The 25945-nt window shown below is 41.8% G+C and overlaps 2 protein-coding genes across 2 annotated transcripts in view; one reads left to right on the forward strand and one right to left on the reverse strand.

Annotated features, from left to right (window-relative positions):
- Window positions 1–6428, reverse strand: part of LOC311023896 (tumor necrosis factor receptor superfamily member 11B-like) — a 214375-nt gene extending 207947 nt beyond the window's left edge. Inside the window, exon 1 of the mRNA XM_084026005.1 lies at window positions 6425–6428. The gene's annotated coding sequence lies outside the window, so the exon portion shown is untranslated. The remainder of the gene's footprint in view (window positions 1–6424) is intronic.
- Window positions 1–25945, forward strand: part of cdkal1 (CDK5 regulatory subunit associated protein 1-like 1) — a 216951-nt gene that overhangs the window by 11014 nt on the left and 179992 nt on the right. The gene's annotated exons all lie outside the window — the stretch shown is intronic.

Genomic DNA, 25945 nt, shown 5'->3' on the forward strand with positions numbered 1-25945 from the left:
AAGGATGTCGTGTCTAGTATGTGGCCAGACTGAAAATTAGGACTTTGAGTAGGTTGATCATTACAATTTGCGAGTCAATGTTATGACTATTTTGTCGTTCATATGATGATATCCTATTAATATCAGAATGACACCTCTGTCGTGTCTGTTGTTCATATCCGTAGTGTCGATCTGCAGAGTTTAACGGAAGAGTTTGGACAAAGAATGCTTCCGCAGCTCTTAAAACATGACATCACCTTCTCTCCCTCCCGCTCATTTTTCCTGCCTGTTCTCTCTTTCACACCCACTGCCCGTCCCCCTTTCATCTTCCTCTCCAACTCTTTCTTTCTTAAACTATGACATCACTTTTGTGTGCCGTAGTAGCAGTTCTTACGGTGGCCTCTAGGTGGCAGCCTTGGCTCACTGGAATCACTTTTTGTTGAAAGAATGGATCTCTGCAGTATCAGGATGAGGTCATCCTTCTGAAAAAACATGCTCTGCATTCTCATTCATAGTTTTAAAAGTTGTAACTTTTAGTCCTTGAAGGCTACACATGATGTTATGTATTCATTATTTATCAATATAATATACCTATCCTTTTAGTTAACACTGTTAATTAACCTGAAATCAATAATGTAATACTGTAAGACATCGTGTAGACTTTTACCTAACAAGAGCCTTGTTGACTTGCCTAGTTGAATAAGAACGGGTTGTAGGTTTAAAGAAAAATATTGGTGACAGATTAGTTGGAGAGCATCTTGGTTTGTACATTATTATTTAATAATAAAGAAGTCTTTTTTTGCCTCGTGTTTAAACTGTGGCTGCAGCCAGTTCACCCATTCTGTTATAAAAGATCGGACATATATAATATTTACTAATCGTGAACAATCTGAAGAAAATATCCCGTTTGTTTTCTGTCTCATTCTGTTTTACTTCAATGAAACAACCTGTGTCACTTCTCCTCTCTGCTTTCATTGTCTCCATTCTCGTTAGACTGCCTGTTTGTTCAGCGTGGTTAATCCTGAGCAGTTCCTTTGTCCACCTAAAGAGGGCACTGTTTACTCATGATAACACACTGATAACAAAAAGAACCACACACAGCAGCAGAGCAATGTGCCGAATAGTGACTTCATAGAAAGGCGTGTGTACTCGTGTATGGGCGCGCACTCATGCGCATGCATCCACACTCAGACACTCACACACCCTTCATGGAAAGTCACACTAGGATATTTTGATTGTTTTTGGCTGCTCTCCTCCCCTCCCAATGTCTTCACTGCCAGCCTGCCTCACACACAGCACTTCAGTTATGATTTTACATACTGGTTAGGCGAAATGACTCCCCAGCACACAATGTCAGCCAAATGAGGCGTTCTCAGTTCCTGGTTTGGACACAGACGGTTGGAGGATATGGCTTTCAGAGAGAGGATGTTTTGATGAGCGTTATTGATGAGCAAGTATTACAGGTGCTGTTGGTAGAAAATGCCAGAGGTGTCGCACACAATGTTAATGTTTACAGTGCCAATTAGACTACGAACGGCTTTGAAATCATGGTTGATATGAAATACATTGGCTTTGGATTAGAATGTATTAAATATGCTTTCATTTCATCATACATTTAAAATAAAGGAAGAAAAACACTTGTTGTATTTGTACGTTTTATAGAAATATAGTGGCATTTCACATTTTTTTCCCAATTTATATCCATTTTCCAGGATATTTAATTGACAGGATTTAGATATTTAAGCTGAACCATTGTTGAACTGTTCTGATTCAGCTCGTACTGCATCCGAGTTACGAGCGCTTCTATTGCTCTGTGTGATTGTATTGCATCACTGTAGCGTATTCTCACTCTGAGACTGTGTGTACTTCGCATACATGCCGTCTCATTCATAAAACGGAGTGTGTGAGGACCTTCTTATTGGCTGACTGTGTGCTACGCAACATTACACGCCGCGATGATACAGCCAATGGAAACTTACAATGTTCTCTCTGACTCCACCTCTCACATATATACACACACACGCGTTAGCGCAGACATCCTGCTCATACACACACGATCGCTCTTCCCACACACAGTTGCAGACATAGTGGAAATTGATATTGCATAGAGAAAGTGTGTGAGAGACGGCCATCATTCTGAAAAGCTTGAAAAAGACTGTATGCTCGCTCTGTCTTTCCACTATCTCACGACTATGTGTGTCACATTGCTGACTGAGAGAGGGAAAGGGAGATGGAAATGAGTGAAGGGCAAAGCGATGTGAGGAAAGATGAGAGGAAAAGTCCGTGGGGAGGGGAGGTGGGTGCTGGGATGAAGGGTACAGCCGAGAGATGCACATGCATTTGAAGCCAAAATCAGCCAAAGCAAATGGAGGTGAACAGGGAGGGCAAAATGCTGCCAGGAAAAATGAACTAGACGCTAGGAAATCTCCAGAAATGGAGAGGTGGACGGAAACCAGATTGAAGAAAGGTAAAGAGACAAGAGGGGATTGGTTTGAGGAATGAGAGACGACAGAGCGATAAGGGGGGAAAGGGAGGTTAAGCAAATGGGAAATGGTAAGTTGGCAGCAAATGATATGAATCAGTTGAAATGGTATAGTAGGAAAATGACTACTAGAAACTACACTAGAAACTGAATCTACATGGGTCCAGACATTGAAAGGCATTTTCATCCCTGCATGTACTTAAATAAAAAATAATAAATAAATATAATACCCTCATGTTCAGAGCAGACATTTGACAGGTAGACAGGCTAAGCAGTATGGATATGTAAATACTAGTGTGGTGAGGTTTAAACAATTTTGAATAATACAATTATCATTTGGCATAACGGGTGTCTTATTATGGCGATTTTGCGATCACAAAACGTAACTGCTGAATGGCATGTTTTACTTTTTTTTATTTTTTATCTCCATAAGTACTTTGTCTGAATTGACAATGGAAATTATTATAATTCAAGTCCCGACATTAGTGCATAGGACTAATAGGACTAATCGTTTTTGTATTAATGTATGTGTGGCTTGAACAGAGCAATACTGTTAAAATGATAATGGAATAGCTCTCTTCATTTCTGTAAAACATACTGTCTTTGTCTCTCTCTCTCTCTCTCTCTCTCTCACACGCGCGCACACACACACACACACACACACACACACACACACACACACACACACACACACACACACACACACACACACACACACACACACACACACACACACACACACACACACACACACACACACACACACAGTTTCAAAGGCTGTTGAATGTGTCTAAGGTCCTACAAATGGACCCATGAGTCTAGGCAGTCAAGTGTAACCATTTAGAGGCCAAGAGATTAGAGGGATCCGTGTGTGTGTGTGTGTGTGTGAGATCCTACAAGGTGACCCATATGTAGGCACCCAGTAACCATTAGAGGCCATGGGATTAAGGACCCTAGCCATTCATGCCTTAAGATTCCCTTGAGGGAACTATGGATAAAGGAGACGAAAGAAACGGGATGACTTGAGGAAAGGAAGGATCAGTGGTCAATCTAATCTATTGATTACATTTAGGTCAGGGATTTTGACAGCATCGCAAACTCACCTGGTGGGAGAGAAAATGTCATCGGAGTGGAGGGAGTTATTAATATCACCCTGTTTTGGCATTTTTTACCGCCACATTACTAATTGTTAAAACACAAAATGGTTAATGTGATGCCCACAAGTGTTAGTAAGTGATGAGGATTATTCCTCCTTGGCACTCATTTCTCCAAGGAAAGGATGAACTTCCTTATTCCTAGTAGCACTTCCCATATGTAGGCAAGTCAGCTCCTTGTTCCTCTGAGAAATAGCAGAAGACAGAACAAATTGATTCCTCAGTGGTGAGATCTCACCCTTGTCTCTCAAACCAGAAAGAAGAGCAAAAGGTAGGGGAGAGAGAAGAATGGCTGCAAGAATAACTGTTCATTCATTTGTGCTTTCTCTGATGAAGAAAGCTGCAGATAAATGAAGGGAGAAGCTGGCTAGGAGTTTCTTCTTTCCTCAAGAGGAAGGAAGCTTATTCCCTATTCCCAGCTGAAGCCAGCCAGCCAGGCAACCCCCTGCTATCCCAGGAATACCGCCTGCATTCCACAGGGATCGGGAATACCTTGAAGGGATATAATGGGAATATCATGGAGGGGATGTGAGTAATGGGATAAGGCAAGAGCCGAGGGGAAAGGCTTGGGGGTGGAGTGGATCGAGGAAGGGAGGGTCTAAGAAACAAGGAGGGTAGGAGGTTGTCTAGAAAAGGGATGAGCCGTGAAGCCAGGTTTTGCTCACAAGTGTTGAGCCTTAAATCAAAGGGAGATGACAATTTCTGACAGCAGATGCAATTTGATAGCAAAATAGTAAAGCTTATGGCATAAAGACTGACGGTTCAAATATCAGACCAACATCTCCATCACCAAGTCATGCTTTCCCGCCCCTTCAACGCGGTGCATCAGGTGCCATTTATCAAGGCATTTAACCACTGCATTTCAACTTGAGCTGTACCGTGGGCAACGCAAAAGTTGTTAATGTAACTCATAGAATATCGCCTCATCTACCTGTTGCTGTAGTTGTGAGGCATGTTCCATCATGGTGGACAATGTAAACTAGGGCCTCAGTTTCTGTGCAATAAAATATTTCTTCACTTTTCTTTCTTCTACTTTCTTCAGCCACCTTCAACTTTGAGCTATGAAGTTGAGTTGCAAGATGCTGTGTCGGATAGGACACGGCAAACAATGGGTTAATTTGGGCCACCACAGGACAAATTGAATTTTATTCACATAATTTGACAAACAAACGTCCCTAATTTCAAAATGTCAGTGCTTTTATACGGTTGAGTGATGTCAGGGACTCACTTAGCTTTCCTCTCTTGGGGGACAAACGGCACAATATCACGTCGGTCTCCTTGACAGTAGAGCTAAAAATATCAAAGCAACATTATCTATATTCTTTGACATTTGACAACTCATTGTTGCTTTTCTTTTTTGAATAATTAGCCTGACTGTTTATTTTACAAGCTGAAGACTTTTTACTCTTCCTCACTTTTAATTCGTCCTTTGTTTGCCCTGTCATCTTGACTCAACAAGGAAAACAAATGTAATTTCCCTCATGAGGAGGAAATGAAAGCTTGAAAGACATTACTAATTAACGTGGCGTGCAAGGCTGTTGGTGTGGGTGGAGAAAGTGTGTGGGTGAAATTGGATAAAAAGCAAAGAAGTTGGGTGTTCAAGGACATGTGGTAAATGACTTTTCAAGGCCCCCTTTGAGGCTTTTCTGTCTCCCTCTCTTTCCCTTGGCCCTTTTTTGTGTTGTTTTGGATGATAACCTCTGCTTTCCGTCTGAGTGTCCACTGTTCAGCCATCAGCGCCATTACTCGCTGACCACCCGCTGTAATGGAAAGCAGGGGTGACCTGGAGCGCTGTGTGTCCACGTTCATATGAGGCCTCCTGCTGAAATGAAAGCTTTGCCTACCTGTGAGTGAGGAGAGAAAAGTGTGAGCATGAGTGTTTGAGTGTCGTATGAATTCATGAGTGTTTGTAAGGACCAGTCATTGCATTTGAACAAAGGAATAAGGGAATACTTGGATAGGTTAAAGAATTCAGGGGTCCTCACAAGTGTTTTAAAACAAGGCGGCGAGCGTGCTTGGTTGTGTGCGCACTTCTGTCCTTTGTAATAAATGTATTCTACATGTGTCTGTCTGATCTCTCCTTCATACATATAAATGAATCAGCTATGTGCACTTCCATGTGACAGCACAGGTATTTGATAGAGTGGATTTAAAAGCTGCGGATGATTCGACCAGTGGGTTTAATTTGAATCATCATCGGGAAAGCAACCTTGATCACCGAGCAGAAAAGACGCCTTGACTGAAAGCATCGGCAGGACCTTGCTTGACCAGAGATAAATTGTGAACAGTGTGTGGTCTTCGCCAGGTTACAAACCTAATGGCTTGTCTTCTGTCCACTCGGCAAGTCATAGTGTAGACGAGCAATAATTACGCTTGAATCTGCCTGAAACTTTTCCTCATTTTCCATCTAGTCAACCACTTTTTCGGAATTTTGTCTTTTTGTACTTTCTTTCTTTGCGGCTCTTATTGAAGCTTACTCTCCTTTCTCATACTGGGGTTCTATTAGCAGTATAGATCTATACAGTTAACAGAGTAAATACAGGTGATGTTTAGCCAGGAAATAGATCGATGGCGATGTATTGATTAAGCATTAAGTGTGGCCACAATTAATTTCCAGGCTGTCTGTTTGTGTCTATTTGTGTTGCAAAATGAATGCTTGTGGAAGTGAAAATGTGGATTTGTTGGTTTCAATCTAAAATAAAACGATAAGGTCAACCAAAAGGAGAAGTGGTTATTTGTATTTTTAGTTTAGTTGTTTATTCTGCACATCTGTTCCTCCCTCTCTCTCTCTCTCTCTCTCTAATTTACATCCCGTACTCAGTGGCTGGATCAAACACAAGTACACATATATATGCACATACAGAAGTGTGTGAAGTTTATTGATAATCCGAGGATTTCCACATGGCGGACAGATGGCTCTTCTAATCTTCCAGACAGACACTGCCTTTTGATATCTGATCTGATCTGATGATTACTGTGTGTGTATGTGTGGTTTCCAAGGATGAACTCGATAAATCTGTCCTCACAAGGCCCCTGCTGACTCTTCTGTGTGTGTGTGTGTGTGTGTGTGAGTGTGACTGTGACTTTGACTGGTTCAACCTTTTTGTTGTGTTCCCTATTTTACAGTTGTGGTTTGAATAAATCTCCCCTGTCATCATGATACTGTGGTTGATAGTTGATCAATGGTTGACCAGAACTGTTATGACAAGCCTAGATTTCTGCCTGTTTTTGGTCACATATTAGTCATGCTTCGGTATGCTGACTTGACAAATGAAATGATCTCAACATTTTATCTGTCCTTGGACTGCATACCTTGAAAATGGCCTTGAAAATAGGTCATTTAAGCTTGAGGAGATCCATACATGATTAGAGAGTAATCGGCCCCACACATATCTGTTGCTGCTTTTAAAGTAGATGAACAATATTCATTACGTGCGTTTCATTTAGCTCACTGTACTCCTTTTCTTTGTTCCTCATGTATCATTGTGTACATATAAAGACAGCGTGATTTAAAGCCCAAGCTATGGTCACGCTGGTCTCAGTATGTCCATTAGACATCTACACGGGGAACAAGTTGGTCTTCAGTGGTGAAATTTTACATGTTGGGCGTTTCATCGTTGCCAAAAATATAATCATGTTGCTCAATCCGATTACTACATGATGTGCAAAGTATGTGATGTGAAAAACAATGCCTGGAAACTACTTGTAGATCAACTTTTGGTAATGTTAGTTTTGTGCAAACAACCCTTTGTACTATGCAAATGAGTTGACCAGAAAACGACGGTGCTCCTGCTGTGCCAATGCTGTTTGAGTGATATGGGCAAATATTGATAAGTCAACATTATACAAAGAAAGTATGTCATGGTGCTAAAACATTCAGCTGTGGTGCAGTGTTGCAGAAACACTTTTTCCAATTTACCAGCATACTTTAAGTCTCGAAAGCAACATCACCCTTGCTATGTTAACTCTATTGATACGTTGGTGTCAGACTACCAGTCTAAGTGTATTGTAATACGCTATCAGCTTGATTGTCTCAGCTTGATTTAGCATCTGACCTGGTATCTGATTAAAGAGACACGGATGTGTGTTGGAGCTGGATTAGCATATAAAAAGACAGTGACGGGACATCAGATAAATCTGATGCCATCTGTTTTCAATGGAATTTGTTAGAAGGGAGAGTGTGCGTGCGCAACCCCCACTCCCCTGCTCTGTAATTTTCCTTGACTAACAATTTTTAGGCCACTTATTTGTATATGTTATGCAGATCTTCCTCCCATTTTGTCCTATTATTTCCATCTTTTTGTTTTTTAATTTATTTTTTTTGTCCCGGGGAAAAACGGACCGATTATTACACCACTGACTATGAACAAAGACATAAATTATTTACAATGGAAAACACTATAAATTGTTCCATTTTGTAATGATTTATTAATTAGGAGGCAAATTCTCTGGGATTTGGCTTCATGTCCGCCCCACCTAGCTAATGTATTCATGAACAGATGCATGGAGGCAGACATGCAAGCAAGCATGTACAGATGCACAAAAAGATGGGTACACACACAATGCTGTCAGCAGCTTTGTGATATTAAAACACTTCCAACAGTTGCATTGTATTATCAATTGAAATGCCTGTTGTAATTTCTCAAGTCCGATTTTAATAAATACTGCAATTTTCTTGTTAAAATAAGAAGCTGGCTTGGAAATGGCAAGATCGAGAATGCATTTTTAATGAGGCATAGCAGTTAGAAGTAATATATACTAGAACACACCCATAGGAGAGTGACAGGAAATAAAACTGACTATGTATGTATATTATTTTAGTATAGGCTAACGGGTACAATCAGCCAAATAACACAGTTGTAGTTAAATACACATCTTAGGGAGGTGTTTTAGCTTTTAATTTTGGTCTTTCGTTAGGATAGGCTCTTGATTATTTATGTCATGTGGAGTCCCCCATTGCGTCATTCATAATGCCCATTTGGTATCCTTGTGTACTATACCCTTATACACATGTGTGTGAACACATATGCCCATTTGGTATCCTTGTGTACTATACCCTTATACACATGTGTGTGAACACATCCTATCTTCACAGGTGTATTCATGGTTCTTACAATCACAAAAGTAGTCCAACATGTAGAAGCTCAAAAAAGGACCACCCTAATTGATTGATGCATGCAGATGCATTCAAAGGTTGTCTGCCAGACTAACAATTTGTATGAGTCTATGGTCTAAATATTCTCAGCTTCTCTAATCACCAGTCTACCCGCCAACATCCACATTCCTTTCCCTCCTCACTGCTAAGCACATCAGCTGTGTGTGTGTGTGTGTGTGTGTGTGTGTGTGTGTGTGTGTGTGTGTGTGTGTGTGTGTGTGTGTGTGTGTGTGTGTGTGTGTGTGTGTGTGTGTGTGTGTGTGTGTGTGTGTGTGTGTGTGTGTGTGTGTGTGTGTGTGTGTGTGTGTGTGGCAGAATAGAGGCTGTGATGAAGAGCTTTGTAGTTTTAATTTTGAATGTGGTGGCATTGCAGGCAGAGAGATCAGTTGATGTGTTCAAGGCACTGGGTTTCAATTAAGAACATTATAGTGATCATTTCTAATGTGGTTGAATGGCAGGTGGAGACGTAGCAGCGTGTGTGTGTGTGTGTGCGTTTGCCAATGATGCATGTAATTTGAGGAGGCATTGCCAGTGGAACAAGTTGGTCCACTAAGCTTATCATGTGTTGTGCGAGCACAATGCGTTTCCTTCAGATTAATTTGCTACATGTAGCCCCCCCTTCTTTTTATAAACGAGCTAGATCAGCAAACTTTGTGTGTATCCAGCTTTTCTCCCCATCTCAATAGCAGGTTTTCCCTACATTTTCATTGAGCACTCTCACAGACACTTTCCTCTAAAATATCTCTGTCTCTTGTGCCTCCCTGTCTCTCATTGTGTATCTTTCTGATTTCTTTCCAACTTGTCTTGTTTTTACTTCGGTCTCAAAGTCATCAGCTCCTTTCTTCTTTCTCATCCTTGTCTTTTTGAGCTCACATTCAACCTTTCTCCCTTTTTGTTTGTCTTACCTCCCTCTGCAAAATCAAATAGTATCTCTTACTCTGACAGTCTTTTCCCCCTCTGCCTCCGTCTCCACGTTGATCCTCTCATCAGCAGCCAACAGTGTCTGGGGTTTACTTTTGAAATTACATGCCATGCCTCCCATTATCCTTGTCTTACCCTTTCTTCTTCCTCCTCATCTAATGTATTGTACATCTTTTCTCCTGTCTTCCATCCCGCACTTCTATTATTTCTACCTCCTCTTGAGTGTGTGATAGTTGTCTGGGGATGGCAACATGAGCAGGCTTCAAACCTGCAACATCATAACTACATGTTATGTGCCTTGGCTTGCTAAGCCACCAGGAAACCTCCCTATGTTCTCAGGTTCAGCAAAATAAAAGCTCACTGCGTCTGGGCTATTTGCATACCATTTGCATACGAACCCCCAACTGACTGTTTTTGGAATGCCAAGAGGCTAAATTCAGTATTTATTAGCCGGGCCCATAACTAGTTTTTCTTCTTCTGTGGCATTTGCATCTGATTTGCATGTCCCGTAGCTTGGATCTGGGAATAAGGGGCCAGATGACCCAAATTGTTTCAATTCCACCCAGATATAAAAAAGTGGAGGGAGGTCTAATTATTACTATTAATCGAATTAGGACGCTTTACATGTGGAGCGTAAATATGCGACTGGGTTATTAGCTGCAAAACCAGGTAACATGCTCTTAATGCAAACTGCTTTTGCATGGACACAATTATTATTGACATGCAGTTGATACATTATGTCTGTGGTTGCGTATCTTCCCACAATCCATTATCCCTTCCTATCCTAACAGCATTGATCGAAAGTGCCTTTGTTTTGTAAGTTCTCCATTTTAAGCGAAAACAACTGTTCTATATTGATATCCATTTGCATTTTTAGAGATATGATTAACCAAAGAAGCTAATCAACATTACATTTGGCTATTAAAGGTCCCATATTATGAAAAACAGGTATTCTCTGGTCTCTACACCTATAAACTGGTCCTCCCTGAGCCTGTCATCTCCCAAGATGAGGGAAAACAAGCCACTCCTGCATGGTCTCTGCAGCCCACCCACTGGTACAACGGTGCTCCTACAGGCTGTTCAGATTCAGCTCCTGTTGTTACGTAATGAAAGGAGTCATTTGCATAGACCAAACTCCTCTGCATGATGATAGGTGATATCTGAGAGGGGGCGTTTCGCAACACAGTGGGGAGAGCGCAGCTCGACTTACCGGTTGTGGCGCTGGGTGATCCGGCTGGTGCTTCGTGAATAAATCCCGGTGCGGTTGAAGCTGCAGACAATCCTCCCTCTGTCTCACGCGCTGTGGTGCGTCTTCACTGCTGCCTCCGGTCGGACGGAACCCGGGGGCACGCGTGTCCGACGCAGCGCCGTGCACGACGGTCCGGGTCTGGTCTTTTGCGTTTTCATTTTTTATGTGCTGTGTAAGGTTCGTGTTAGCTTGTATGTGTGTATCTAACCACTTCACATCGGACTGCTTTGGTAACGAGGGCCAGTACAAAGCTGGCTTTACCTCCACACTGACCCTCGTAAAAGGATCTGTCCGGACCATACGGGACCCAGCAACTTAACCTGAGCCACATAGGCGAGTCATAGCCATACATCCACCGTAAACATTGCCGCATGCTCCGCTAGCGTAAGCAGCATCGTCTCCGTCTCTCTCCAAGTAGGCAATGACAGCCGGAGCTCATTAGCATTTAAAGGTGCAGACACAGAACCAGCCTGTTCTCAGTAGAGCTCATTTGAGCAACTTTTAGACAGCTGAAATTCAGGACCATGGATGGGTTTGGGACAATGCATATCGAAAACAGGGTTGTTGGACCTTGGATGAAATTGATGAAAAACAGTATCATATGGGATCTTTAACTGTTCATAAGGAATTGGTTAGACTGACTTTGGCTAGCAGTAGGTAGGTAGGTTGCTCTCCATTGCGCTCCCCCTTCTTTCCTTCAGTTGATAAACAAACTACTCAAACTGTAACAGGCGACCACAGGGAAGGGGTATATGCTAAACTAGAACATAAGTAGAGTGCAGGGCCTGGTTTCCCCATAACGTCCACTCTTAGCGCGCTACGAAGACTCCTACGTTATGACTTACCAAAGTTGTTTACCTCTATAGTCGTGGTTCCCGAACGGTCTCTTAGGAGTCTTCTTAAGAAACACTCCTTACGTCATACGTACACGGCGCTGTCCAGAAAGAAAGTGCTGAAATCGATTGCTCAGAGTTCGATTTTCCATTTCATGCGCAGGTGCATAACAGCACTATATTATAAAATGTAGGCTATTGCAGTGTTTGCGAATAAAACATTGCTAGAAATCCTTCTAGGCCTAAACATTTATTTAACCATGGTCGAACATACTACCATGTACTGATTTAAAAAAAAGATATAATAAATATAGAAACAGCGGAGGAGATTGAGCCAATTACAGCCTTAATTACATGTGTATTTGTTGCCGTTGTAGTCGAAACTTATGCAATATAGCCGCGTCGGTCAATATATCCATGGGATTGAAGTTGATCCTTATGAAAATTATGTATTCCAACGGCTCCGAGGACGGTGACGTCTTTGGTTCAGCACGAGGATACGTTGTATCGCTGCCACAGTTTTGCCACCGTTCACAACCGTCACCGGCGTCCATTTATGACATTTTTGAATTGTTTGACGACGTGCCAATTTCCCAAATTGCTTGCAGGATTGTGCATGCCTTGACTTTGACACTGTAATATACCTAGGCTACTTTTGAGGTTGAGGTAAAGCTTAGCCTTGTGATGAAATGCATACGTATTTTATTATTATTTTCTTCATGAATGACTTAAAACCATTCGTGAAATACAACACTGGCAATGTGCAGTTCCATGCGCAGCGGGGATTTCTGGATTACTGTACAGTGGCGGCAACTAGCGTCAGGAGCTGAAACATCACTACGGTAGAGCTAAGAAGGCTCTAAGAGTGCTCCAGACCACTCTTACCAACGTGTGACGTACAAAAGAGATTCGTAGCAAAGAACGTTTCGGGAAACACGCAAAATGTTTAGCCCAAGTTATGCTTCCGCGTCGACACAACGCAAGGGGGCTTGCGGACCCCTTACGTCCTTGCGGACCCCCCTTACGTCCAACGCAAGGGCCTGACGTGCACCTCCCAAAAATCCTAGACGCGCGTCGAGGCGATGCAACACCAACGCAACACCAACGCAGCGGCATTGGCTGTGATTGGTCCGCTAACTACATCCGCTGGAGACTGCTTTCCGGTTTCCACTCATAAACACCGCCATTTAAACTTTTAATAGGCTACTTTTATTGTTTTCACCTCGTTTTATTGTTTGCACCTTGTCGCTTTTGCACAAAGAAATAAAACACCAAGTTCTGAAAAATTGTGGATGTTTAAAGCCGGAAAGTAAACAAATAGGCTATAACGAGGCTAACGACGATATACGTCAAGAGTCTCGGTCGGTCGGTCAGTCTTTACAAAAAACATAGCGCCCTTTACCGGTGTGGCATTGAATTGCATTTCGACACGTAAACCCAACGCAGAACCATCACGGTCTCCCAGCAACTGCATGGCCATTTTGTGATCACTACGCGGAAGCATAACCGAGCCTTTAAGTAGGAACTCTAAGTAGGGGTTACAAATGACGTAGCGTTAAGAAGGCTTTAAGAAGGCTTCGGGAAACCGGGCCCTGATCTCCACCAGGTGTGTCTGCAACAGCCACCGCTGTTATGTTTAGTGGAATGAAGACAACTCACAATTGGCTAATTCCCCTTTATCTAATCAGGATTTGTTGGTTGTGTGAGTGAATATGTCAATATGCACTGGAATTTAAGTAGAGACACTCGGACATCTCCGGCTGAGACCAACTGTTATTTCCAGTGTATGTCTGAAGTAAGAACATCAACAACCAATAGTGCATCTTTGATTCTCTCTGTAATGACCACAAGTCCCAGCCCCTCTTGGCTACCAGTTCAACTTTTATGAAGGTTAAAGTTTCATCTGCCATCAGTTCACTTTTATTTCTGTTATTATTGTGTCATATTTCCCAGGACAGGTGAGCTTTTACATACAGGTGGCTCCTACTTTTTTCTTTACCTTTCTGTTTCTCTTTTTCTTTGTCTCTCTTGCAGGTGACAGGCGGGAGGCATTTAATGACGGGCACACACACACACACACACACACAGAGAGAGAGAGAGAGACAGACAGACAGACACACACACACACAGAGACAGACAGGCAGACACACAGACAGACAGACACACACACACACACACACACACTTCCAGATCCGGATACCTCACACTGTGCTAACACATTCTTTTGTGTACACAGCAAATTGACGCATATTCTTCCCATGGCCTGTTTTTTTACTTTAAATTCAACATGTACCCCCCCCCCCCCCCCACACACACACACACACACACACACACACACAGACAGACAGACAGAGGGGCATACACCTCATTGAATATAAACTGCCATCTCCTAGGGCAAACAGCAAATATAATCACATTTTTAATGTCAGAGAAATAGTGTGTCAATATTTGCCTATTCTGTTACTGTTGTGAAATGGGGAACTGACTGTGGTTATCATGGCGTGCATGATTTTGTCAGTTAGTTTGAGGCACAGAGAGATGCACTCTCTCACGCAGATGGAGGTACACACATGCATAAAAACACACTCCTCCAGTGTGAGAAATAGGTTTGCAAAATTACTTTCATTTTTATTTTCTTTACTCACTTAACATAATCCAATAGTTTTAGTGAGCCCTTATAACCATAGTTTAAACGTTATATAATCAGATTTATTTATGGTGTGTCCAAGAGCTGGAAGGAATAATAGGCTAGAAAGCATTTACATGTGAAACCAATCTCAAAACAATGTTTTTTTATTGGAATTTAATATTTGGAACCCACAGAAGATCAGAAATGTACTCTGATCAACAAATGTTTCACTACTCAAACATGTATTTTTTTATTTTCGTTGTAAAAATGTATTTCAATTTCACGTAAACATGTAGGTTGTAATGTGAAGTGGTCAAACATTTGAAGATCCATTTCCATATGTGAAATTACTTTTATCGCTTCCTGTCTGTTTCTGGACCATGTGACCACTCAATTTTAGTAAGCCAGTTCAGACTTTCTCTGTCCCCAACCTGACCAACTTCACATGTGGACAGTCATATTGTGTTAATAATGAGAAGGCAATTACACTGGCCTCCGTCTAGAAGGTGAAAGAGTCTGCCATGTTTCACTCTGAGGTGTGTGGTAAAAGTGAAATCATTGGTATATTACTCTGTCAGTCAGTAACCTTCCAGGCCCTTCTTTCTCTCAGACACACTGACTCTTGCGCCCTTGACTCCAATAATCCCTCTCTCACTGCGTAAAATATCTTTTCATGCCTGCACTGATGATCATAATGGTTTTCTGTCTGAGCTGCAGACTAGTGATTGGCCCCAATTACTGCATGAACCTGAGGCTTCAAATCATCCTATCTATGCAAGGTGAGACGTGTAATGGCAAAAATCTATTTAGGTCTGGTTTCCATCCCCTTCCTGTGTGCACCTCGATAAATCACACTTAATGCACATTTAAAATCACAGGGAATCCACAGCCAGATGTGTATCGTTATTTTCCTCTGTTGTACATTTTCCCCCATATACAATCCATATGTGCCCGACAAAGCCGGCCTATATTCTTAAGTAGTGATTGCTTTGAAACTTAATAGCTTGGAATGTATTTACTTCTCCAGTCCACTCGCACACTCTTCAATACCATTTTAATTACCAGAAGTGCCACAGTTTACTGGTTTTAACAATATATTAATCATATATTCTAGTAGATTGTAGACACAGGTCCAACGGAAAAATGTACCTTAAAGTTGCTCAGTGTAGGCAGACATGCAGTTGGCTTATCCCCACTATTTTTAGTCAAAGGGAGGGGGACTTGTCTGGACCCAGGTGCACCCACTGTGTCTCTATGATCGGATGTAAGGGAGACAGATTGACTCCAGCCCCTTGCCCTGTAGAAGCAAACCTCTGCCATCCAAATTAGCAGTTGACTTGTCTCATAGCATTCATCATTCCTGCTCCACTTTCAGCTGAGCTCGCCTGCTATTTTTCACTGAGATACCCCCACTTGCTCTTCTAATGCTAGGTCTCTCCTTTGCGCACCCTTGATTTGTTCTATTTCTGTCTGTTTCCCTGCATTCTTACCATTGTCCCTCCATGCTCCTCTTTTCCTTTTCTTTCCTCAAACTCAGCCTCTGCCTCCAACTTTGTATCTCCAAAGAAATAAAAGCCATTTAGTTCATTTTTGTGTACCGGCACCCATATTCATCAAATAAGAACTCTTAATTTGGAAAATACTTATGGACGACTAAAACAATTATGAACTGTAAGAGTCTGCTATATACATCATTAGAGTGACGGCACAGAGTAGCAGGTGCCAGATTTCACTCATCACATGACGAGCTTAAGGAGAGCTGACCAACAAGACACTGCTGGAGGATTTGGCCTCAAAGTGAAAAGCAAAAGGGCCTTTTTGATAATATTTCAGAATTAAACTCAATGCTAACAGGGAACCCTGATTACGTTGGTGAGGCAATCTGTAAACTTTGAAGTTGGCAGCATCCGGAGGAAACGCAGCCGAAGCTCAACCGGAGAGGCCGGACACACAGCCATCCTATGTGAAAGTGCAAAGTAAGCGCTCTACAGATATGGAGCGCCAACGATGCATATCATTTTTTGTAAAATGTCCGGTGTAGTTGCGAGCACCTGCGATGTCACAAGTGTGTTAACCGGTGGGGCAGTTTCCTCAGTGTGACATCGATATCCACTACTGCGTCACCTCCATCTTTCTCAGCTTCCTTCTCTTGATTCCTCGACTCTCAGCCCGCCATCCATCTCCTCTTTGTATCTCTCTCTGCCTCTATGCGTCGGGCTGACTCTTCCCAGTAACTGAAATGAGCTCAGAGTTGTTAAGGACAGGAGAGAAATCCTAGCTGAATAGATGTTTCTAAGATGTTGTCAAGCTGTTGGCGCTAGTGAGCCCCTGCTGTGCCTAACTTGGCATACCCTCCCCGCTTCTTAGTACAAACCAACACACAGCCACGCTCACGCTCGCTGCCATATCTGTCTGTGAGAAGAGACAGTAGATTATGCACATGCTACAAGAACCGGTGCTGTGAATTTCTGCCACTTAACTAAGCTGATATGTTGGAAAGATGCCGTCAAGGCCCCCAGTGAGTCTGAGAGGAATGCAGTCTGGTGTATTTGCTGAGCTGTGTGTATGGGAGAAAGAAAAGAAAGGAGCGGTTAAAAAATGACAACTTAGATGATGTCCACACTAATCCGGATGCATTTTGAAAATACGTCCTTTCTCCCCATTTTGAGTTTATATCCGTATTAAGTTTTCCACTCCTGAAAACTAAGCTTTTTGGAACGACTGTCCAGAGTTGACAAATTTGAATACACTACAGTGTAAAGAGCCGTTTTACTTTCTTAACTTGTTTTGTGATCATTCATTTTGTGTGTTATTACAATTGTAAGAAAATGAAATATGCACAAGTTACGTTAGTATTACCAATCACTTAATGCATTATTTTCTGGCCAAATTTAAAATGCTTAAAAACAGCTGAATGAACAAATCATACACAGAACAACCTTTTGGATTTTTTTAATTGTCAGCTCAACCTCTTTAGCCAAAAACGTATTTTAGTCAGAAAATGTTTGATTAGATGGATTAAATGGCCTAACTGCAGCATGCTGTGCAATCTTTATCTTTCTAATGAGATGTAGACTTTTGTTTAGAATGGGTTCCTGCTTTTTTACTCAAGACAAAGTGAACATTTGTAGTATGTAGTAACGTTTGTAGTAATACAATTGAAAATGAATGACCTTTAAATAAATAGAAATAAAATGTATGGAAACATCCCGTGCCCTAGCAGCACAGCTACGGGAGTTCAGGTTTTATGACCATCCCAACTATATCTATATATCACCAGCAAGAATAAAAATAAATAAATAAAACAAGCAGGATAAGCACCAATACACAAAGAATTATCGCTCCAACCCTGCAGTGATACTGGGTCTCTGAGGCACCCAGTTCCAGTTCTGTACTGGTGTTGCTCTGTAGTTGCCTCAGATGATTAACTGCGGATGAGGATGAAAGATGTGGTGTTTTTGTTGAAAGTGTAGTGTAGCTACATGAGTTATGTCCAGGGCTGCAACTAATGATGATTCTCATTTTCAATGAATCCTGGGTTCTGTCTTCAGATGTCTTGTCCCATCTACAGTGCAAAATGTGAGCAAATTCTCAGTTACAGTTTATTTTTCGGTCAAGATTAATTCACTGATTGTTTCAGCAGCTTGAATGATGTTGATGTGCTTCTCCCCTTGCAAGATCTAGATATGAGGAGTTTGTCATTCAGCCAGTGGAATTTTACATGTGTACAGTTTTCCCCACTTGTGACTGACAGGTGTGTGTGTGTGTGTGTGTGTGTGTGTGTGTGTGTGTGTGTGTGTGTGTGTGTGTGTGTGTGTGTGTGTGTGTGTGTGTGTGTGTGTGTGTGTGTGTGTGTGTGTGTGTGTGTGTGTGTGTGTGTGTGTGTGTCATCCCTCTAATGACAGTTGATTGCATTGTCATCCACGGCTGAGTGGTTGCTCCCCCTGCTAGACTGATAGACCAACCGCCAAAACCCCAAGGCCTGTGTGTGTGTGTGTGTGTGTGTGAGAGCTCACTTGTAAAATGTGATTGGAGGTGAAACTCGTAAGTCCTCTAAGGCCCATTCACGATTTGCCACGTCAGTGAAGCAATGGTACAGAGGCACGCACGCACACACACACACACACACACACACACACACACACACACACTCCCCAAGGAGAGGGAACCTTTTAGACATAAATGTTGTCAGCTGGGAATCTGTCTTGTTGTTCCGATCAAACATGCCCAACTTGTCACTCGTCACACACCCACTCTCACAGGAGCTTGGGGGAAATGACAGTGTGCACGTGTGTGCATGCATGCATGCGCGAGTGAGTGTAGCCTTTACATTTGGGCCAGTTTGTCAGTGCCCTCTGTGTCTTATCATAATGGAGACTGTGTGGGTGTAATAAATTGTCAATGCTGTCAGTGCTTCAATTTATGTATTGGTGCTTTAACTCCAGATATAAAAGATATGAGACATGTGGCAGGTTGATAGCATAATGGTTTGTTTGTTTGTCCTTGCTTGAGTGCTATGGGGATATGTAGTTTTGAGGAAAAGTTCTCCATCGTCATTTGAGAATGAACATGCTGTCATTGTGACCCCCAAGTATTGATGTGGAATTATAAATGTACCAAAAATGCTCGTCAATGTTTATCAGCACAATGATCAAATTACCTGTTTGCAATGCTGCTGCTGTTAATAATTAAATATTCCCATTAGACCTTTTTGTGTTCCAGGTGAACAACGAGAAAAATAGACAAAAACCATGGCTGGCTGTAACAAACTGATGTTTCTATGAAATGTGTTCACACAACTGAACTCTCAGCCTTTTAAGCCACACCATGTTATTTGGCTTTTTTTTTTTAAAGATTATTTTTTAGGCTAGAGCGCCGCTCAAGCCTTTTATTATTTTATAGAGACAGTGTGGAAACAGGGAGAGAGAGGGAGAAGACATGCGGGAAGCTGATCGCCAGGCCGGGAGTCGAACCCGGGATCACCGCTTCGAGGACATTGAGCCTCTGTTCATAGGCTGCCCTAACCACTGCGCCACCGGCCGGCCCGTTATTTGGCATTTTTAACGTTTTTACCAATAACTTTTGTGCAGACAAGATAACATTCAGAGATTTACCCGAAGCTAATTTATAACAGGGCGATAAAATTCAACATCAATTTACATGCAGAACCGGTTTTAGTATGTATTAATTTACAATGTGCACTTCCATTGTCATGTGATGTCAAACAATTGCTTCTTCGTGAAGTCAGAGCAGATGGGTTTCCCCACGTTCACATGGAGGAACAACTTCTTTTTTCTGTAGGAGGTCAGACATTTCTGACTTCTGAGGTGTCTGGAAGGGAGCATTAATATATGACTTGATTGTGCTGCACAACACTTGAGTGAGTGGGTCGCTGCCCCACCCTGCCTTCCAGTCCACCTGTCCTCCAAGCCAGTCTGACTGGCATCTAGCTGTCCATTCAGCCAATCAGCCAATAAGGCCAGACAGGCCTTGTTAGCTCAGTCAAGTGTGTCCATTCACCCCAAAGCCACCCCTTTGCTCCAGCATGCTTACCCCGATAAACCGCACAGCACTGTATCCCAAGGTCAGCATGTCCTGTGTGTTTTGTGTGTGTGAGTAAGATGAGAGATGGGGTTAGTGGAGGAGGAAAGATGATGTGTTTTGAGTGTGGAATGGATGGAGGGTAGAAGACAGAAATAACAAGGTGTGTGTGTGTGTGTGTGTGTGTGTGTGTGTGTGTGTGTGTGTGTGTGTGTGTGTGTGTGTGTGTGTGTGTGTGTGTGTGTGTGTGTGTGTGTGTGTGTGTTGTGTCTGCATGCATCATGTATTTGTGCACGTGGGGGTGTGTGGGATGGGGTGGAAAGTGGGTCATGATGTGGTCTGTGTGAAGCACCAGAAGCATCAAATTGACCCCAAGGGCCTCTCTCTCTCTCTCTCTCTCTCTCTCTCTCTCTCTCTCTCTCTCTGTCTCTGTTTCCGTCTCACTCTTTCTCACTCACTCATTCACATACTTACACTGTGCAGGCACACAATTTTATATACACACCCAGACATCTCTGCCTTTGCCCTCATATATCATCTACCAGGGCTGAAGACCAGAGGGAAATCAGAGACAGCATAGATCTGTTTCTCCGGTCTGGAAAATCTGCACATCTCAATCGCTCAGATACTTTGTTTTATTTGAAATAGTCTGGGGAAATGACTGCATGGACTTAGAGAGAGTGGAGCCAAGCCATATGGAAAATGTTATACAAATTTGATTGAGAACTACTGTACCGCAAGTACAGATAACTATTTCTATTTGGTTTTGTTGCCTTGTTCTTCTGTTCAGTTAGATATGCCTGTATAGCTTACATCTACCTGCTCGTCTCCACTAGGGACAGATCGGATAACTTACACAGTGTATGTTTAGCTGGCGAGGGAAAAGTTTGGCAACTTGTTAAGTAGGCCTCTCAGAAAAGGAAAATATGATACTGTAGCCTCAGCGATAGCAGTGAAAGTGGGGTTATATATGATATACCCATCATCAGGAGAGATAATTAAAGGAGCCTGTATGAAAGGTTTATGTTGCTTGGAAAGCAGAGAGTCTCCAGAGTTCCATTTCCTACATAAATATACAAGATCTGACTGCAGTGAACTTCCCTGAACTGCCTGAAATCTCCAAACAGGATGCTGGATCATTGAGAGCTAGAAATGCTAAGTACTCTCCTGGCAGGGAGAAAACAAATCTGTTTGCAGAGTAATCACCGTGGGAGCTCCACAGTGCTAGAAAGCAAGATTGCAGTTTCATTTTAGATTGCAATCACATCAACACAAGTCTTTAATTATTTAGATCACAGTGCCAATTACTGAGATGAATGTGTTATATTAAGCCTTTGCAAAACAATACACTATCTATAGAAGTGTGTTTGTACATTCAGCATCGCAAACAGAAGTCAAAAGAGATGCATGACATACTGTATTCTTTTTTACTTAGAAAGTTATTAGTAGATAGGTTTGACAGTAAACACTCATTAATTATCCATCTTTTCATTTTGATGCATTTTGAATGCATCACAAGTCATTTTAATGTTCTCACCAATGAAACGGTCAAACTAATTGTTGTCCAAAACTCTCTGCAAATCAAATGGTTAAATTATGGGACAAGTTGATTGCCTTAGGAAATATTTTATCACCTTAAAATGTATGCAGTGCATGAGGATTTGTTAAAGTAAATACACTTTTTTTCTAGGAGAACACAACTGCCTTGCGTTCTTCCACTGCAAACTCATACAAAGGAATTATCGTTAAGGATCATCTGACTAAAAATGTTCATCGGCTGAGGACCCTCATTTTAACCTGGAGTGGGACAAAATGAAAAGGAAAGGCCTGAGGTCAAATTTTGAGGATGGATGGTGCAGTAGAAATGGAAGGCACACAAGGAAAAAAAGAGAATTAGAGACTTTTGATATGTGGAAGGAATGGGGAAAGATGAGAACGTGGTGACAACTGGATGTTTCCAAATGGCATCGGAAAGCGGGGGCAAAGGAGTGAGTGGGTGTTATGTATGGTGGTTAAATGAGATGGTAGAGGAGAGGAAATATAGAGTTTGGGTAATGTGGGTGAAATGGCGAATAGATTAAAGAAAAAGAAGTTACCTCTGGGGCAAAAGAGTGAGTAAAAGAATGATGGTGGTTTTAGAATGTTGTGGTAAAATGGCAGGTATGTGCATGCTGATCGGAGTTTAACGACACTATAAGGATTACACGCATCTGTTCTTAAGTCCCAACATGCCTCTGCCTACCTTTTTACGCTGCGGCGTTTCCTGTAAAATACTGTTATTTGAAACAACTCTGACAACCATCTTTACTTTGGAAACGTATTCCTCTCATTTTAGAGAAAAAAATGGCACTCTGTCCTTGGTTGACTCTGTAGATCAACCTATGGCGACTCAGTACCTTGTATTTAGATAGTTGGGGTCTAAATATTACTCTGTGCTTTGAGAACTTTCTCAGAGAAAGCCAATGTTATTGTAGTTGAAAAAAAGGCTTTTATTGGCTTAAAAATAGCGTATTAGGGTTACTTTTTTGTGTTATTCATTCGTGGGCTGTATGTTGATCTACAACTTTACAGAATGTAGTGTATATTATGGCGCTACTCCTGGTCATTGATTTAATATTGATATAGCCATGGCTAGATCAAACTTTGTATTGCATGTAGCCTAAAGTAACAGTAGGAGGTACAATGTTCTGATTTTCTTTCTTCAGTAAGATTTGCGTCCGACCTGTGCTTGTTCCACCCCCTAGAGATTGATAGGTTATGTGTCATGCCTTTACTCTGAAGATCAGCTATATATTGTACTATGAACTTAACAGGTCAGATATTTAGTTGTGTGTGCTGCTCTTCCCATCAGTTGACTTTTGACTTGCAGTAAGGTGATTCAAACACGTTCTTCTTTCCTCTTCATTTCTACATGCCGGTGCTGTACGACACAAAATAGTCCCTCCATCCGTTAACTATCCTGTGTGGAGTCACATGTGGGCTCCCAGCTCTCATACTTGGTAGGTCTAACACACATTGTGCTAACACATATAGGCAAACACATATCACATTCAGGGGAGAACATGCACATTTCACATTGAAAGCTCGCAGCTAGCTAGTGGAGTCAGACTCCTGCACCCAGAGTACTCAAAATTCACTTGCTATGCTTTTAATTGTGCTCAGTATGCTACATAATCCTGTGACAGGCTGTGCTATATTCCATGTCTGAAAAATACTGTTATCACTGAAGTATGAAAAGTTGTTTTTTCCTTTTACAGTAAAAGGTGATTTACAGTTGACATATTTGTTTTGTGGATTGGCACATCTGCATACATTGGATGGGTACATGGGGAGTTCAGGGAAATGACCATATTCCCATACTGTCTGTTATTGTTTACGTGTTTCTCTGCTTTCTGAGCCTGCAGCTGAGCCCCCTCTCCATTTTTCTGTGTGGTGCTGCACACACCTGTGGGTAGGGATACCACGAGAACTGATACTTCATTACCAAGTCAATGTCAATATTGAAAACATATTTCTGCTTGATTTTCTGAAGTACTGCAGGTACTGCCAGTACCAGGGAACAGGGCTAGTACCATCATCCAGAAAAAAATGGAATGCTTCCCTGATTATACTACTTTGTGAACCACACATGTTGCAATCAACAGGAAACAGGAAATCAACAAACTTGGCTTAGCTGTTAGCAGCCAGTGGGCAGCCACACAGTCCTGCTTGACAAAATGACAGAGCTAAAGTACAGAGTTACATTGACAGGCTGTGTACAAGTAGTAGTAATTGTGACCTCTTCCAATGGTTTTGAAGCCTTGAGTTTGGCATTTGGCTATCACCATCTTGTTTTTTTTCTGGCGGTGCTCTTTTTTTGTGACCAGAAGAAGCAAGGAATGATAAACGAGCCAATGACAACAAAAACTATTGTGTGAGATGTTTGCTCATTTCCTTCTTCAATAAAATCAGAGGAGTCACCCCCTGCTGCCTATGAGAAAGACTGCAGGTTTAAGGCACTTCCGCATCTGCCTTGTTATGTTATGATACGGTCAAGCTCGATTCAGAAAAATGACCATTGGGTGAAGGTATTTTATATTGTTATCATGATGTGTTCAAATGTATTTTTTCCCAAAAACACTCTGCCAACATGTTGGTCGTCCTTATATCCCATTCTGGTATTGACTGTCACTTGTCTCCGCTTCACACTCAGTTCTCTATACTCTCTCAGGATGGCCCTCTTCAGTGTCTGTCTGTTCTACCTATTCCTTACATCTTTTTGTTGTCTTTCTGTTTGTATACATAAGCAGCCATCTGATCCTTGGGCTCACTCTTTCTGTCTTTTTTGTCCATCTTGCCATCCTTACTTATTTCATCCATGCACCTGCTCCCGTAACAATTTCCCTTCATCTCCATAGGGAGTAGTGTGATTGAAATGTGTTATGTATAACCTTGTGTATATGGTTTCACACACACACACACACACACACACACACACACACACACACACACACACACACACACACACACACACACACACACACACACACACACACTGACCCCAGGTGTTGCCTCTCCAATATTCCAGTCTCTCTTATATGATTTGGTTGCAGGATGAATGATGTAGGGTGACACACACACACACACATACACACACACACACACACACACAGGAACAAACCTCATGGATTCGATTTAATAATTTGGGTCAGTTGGTGGGGATATTTTAAAAGAATATGTTATGGTGCACTTCAATACACCCACGCACACACAGGTCATTTTCCTTTTGTGTATCATGGGGTCAACTGTTTGAGAGTGGTGGAATTCCTTATTTTCCTTATTGAAAACACACACACGCACACACACACACACACACACACACACACACACACACACACACACACACACACACACACACACACACACACACACACACATCAAGAAAACAATTTATTTGGGGGTCAGCTGTTGTGGTCAAATGGAATATATTTCTTGTATTGGATAAAATATAAAACAGGCTTTTCATCTGTGGGCTGCAGACTGAGTGAAATAGTGTCATTATTGTGTGTGTGTGTGTGTGTGTGTGTGCGTGTGTAATCTGACAAACTAAAATTATTTAAAAAAGAAATGCCTCATTAAATTGCTTTTGTATGAGAAGTTCTGCAATAGTGCCAAGGCAATAATTTTGTCATAATAAATAATTAATAAATAAATAAGTCATCTCAAATCATTAGAGCTGGTAAAATCGTCATATCTATTGTTTCCTGACTGAACTAAGTTAATAAAACACAGGTAAAGAACTATCAACAGTTGCTTTGCTATGTTTTATTTTACATGACATTTGACATACACTTTTCTTTAATGGATACTTCATTTTACATCTCATAGATATAAGAGCAGTGTGTGTTCCCAGTCCCCAAAGCTGTCAATGTTAGAGCCGGTTTCATACGGGGATAATGTAGACACATTTTGCAACACATTAACATACAAGGATATTTATGCTCTCTCTATCTCTCTCTCTCTCTCTCTCTCCCTCACACACACACACACACACACACACACACACACACACACACACACACACACACACACGTACACACACACACACACACACACATACACACACCCACACATACCAGGATGCTTGTCTTACCCTCTGGGCCTTTTCTTCATCAGATAAAAGATTAGTCAACAGTTTTTTTTGCACATTCTGTACTAACAACCTCTCACATAATTGCTGGATGGTCATGATTTGCAAAAATAACCAAATCCCTCCTTCTGTTACTGGCTGCCTCTCCATACCTATGCAAATCTTATGCAAATGTAACTTTCCACAGATTTCCTGATAACAGCATTTCTTTGTGTGGTAGGAATTTATGTGTGCTTAAATGCTGAGTCATCGAAGGTTACTCCACTTTCCCACACTGATGGAGAGATGAACAGAAAAGCACACACTGAGGCTCATGAATTAATAACTTAACATGTTCCATAAAAGTTAATAATCTATTCTAGACTTTCAACAT

This window comes from Eutrigla gurnardus (assembly GCF_963514095.1).
Source record: "Eutrigla gurnardus genome assembly, chromosome: 14".
In the NCBI taxonomy this organism is placed as follows: domain Eukaryota; kingdom Metazoa; phylum Chordata; class Actinopteri; order Perciformes; family Triglidae; genus Eutrigla; species Eutrigla gurnardus.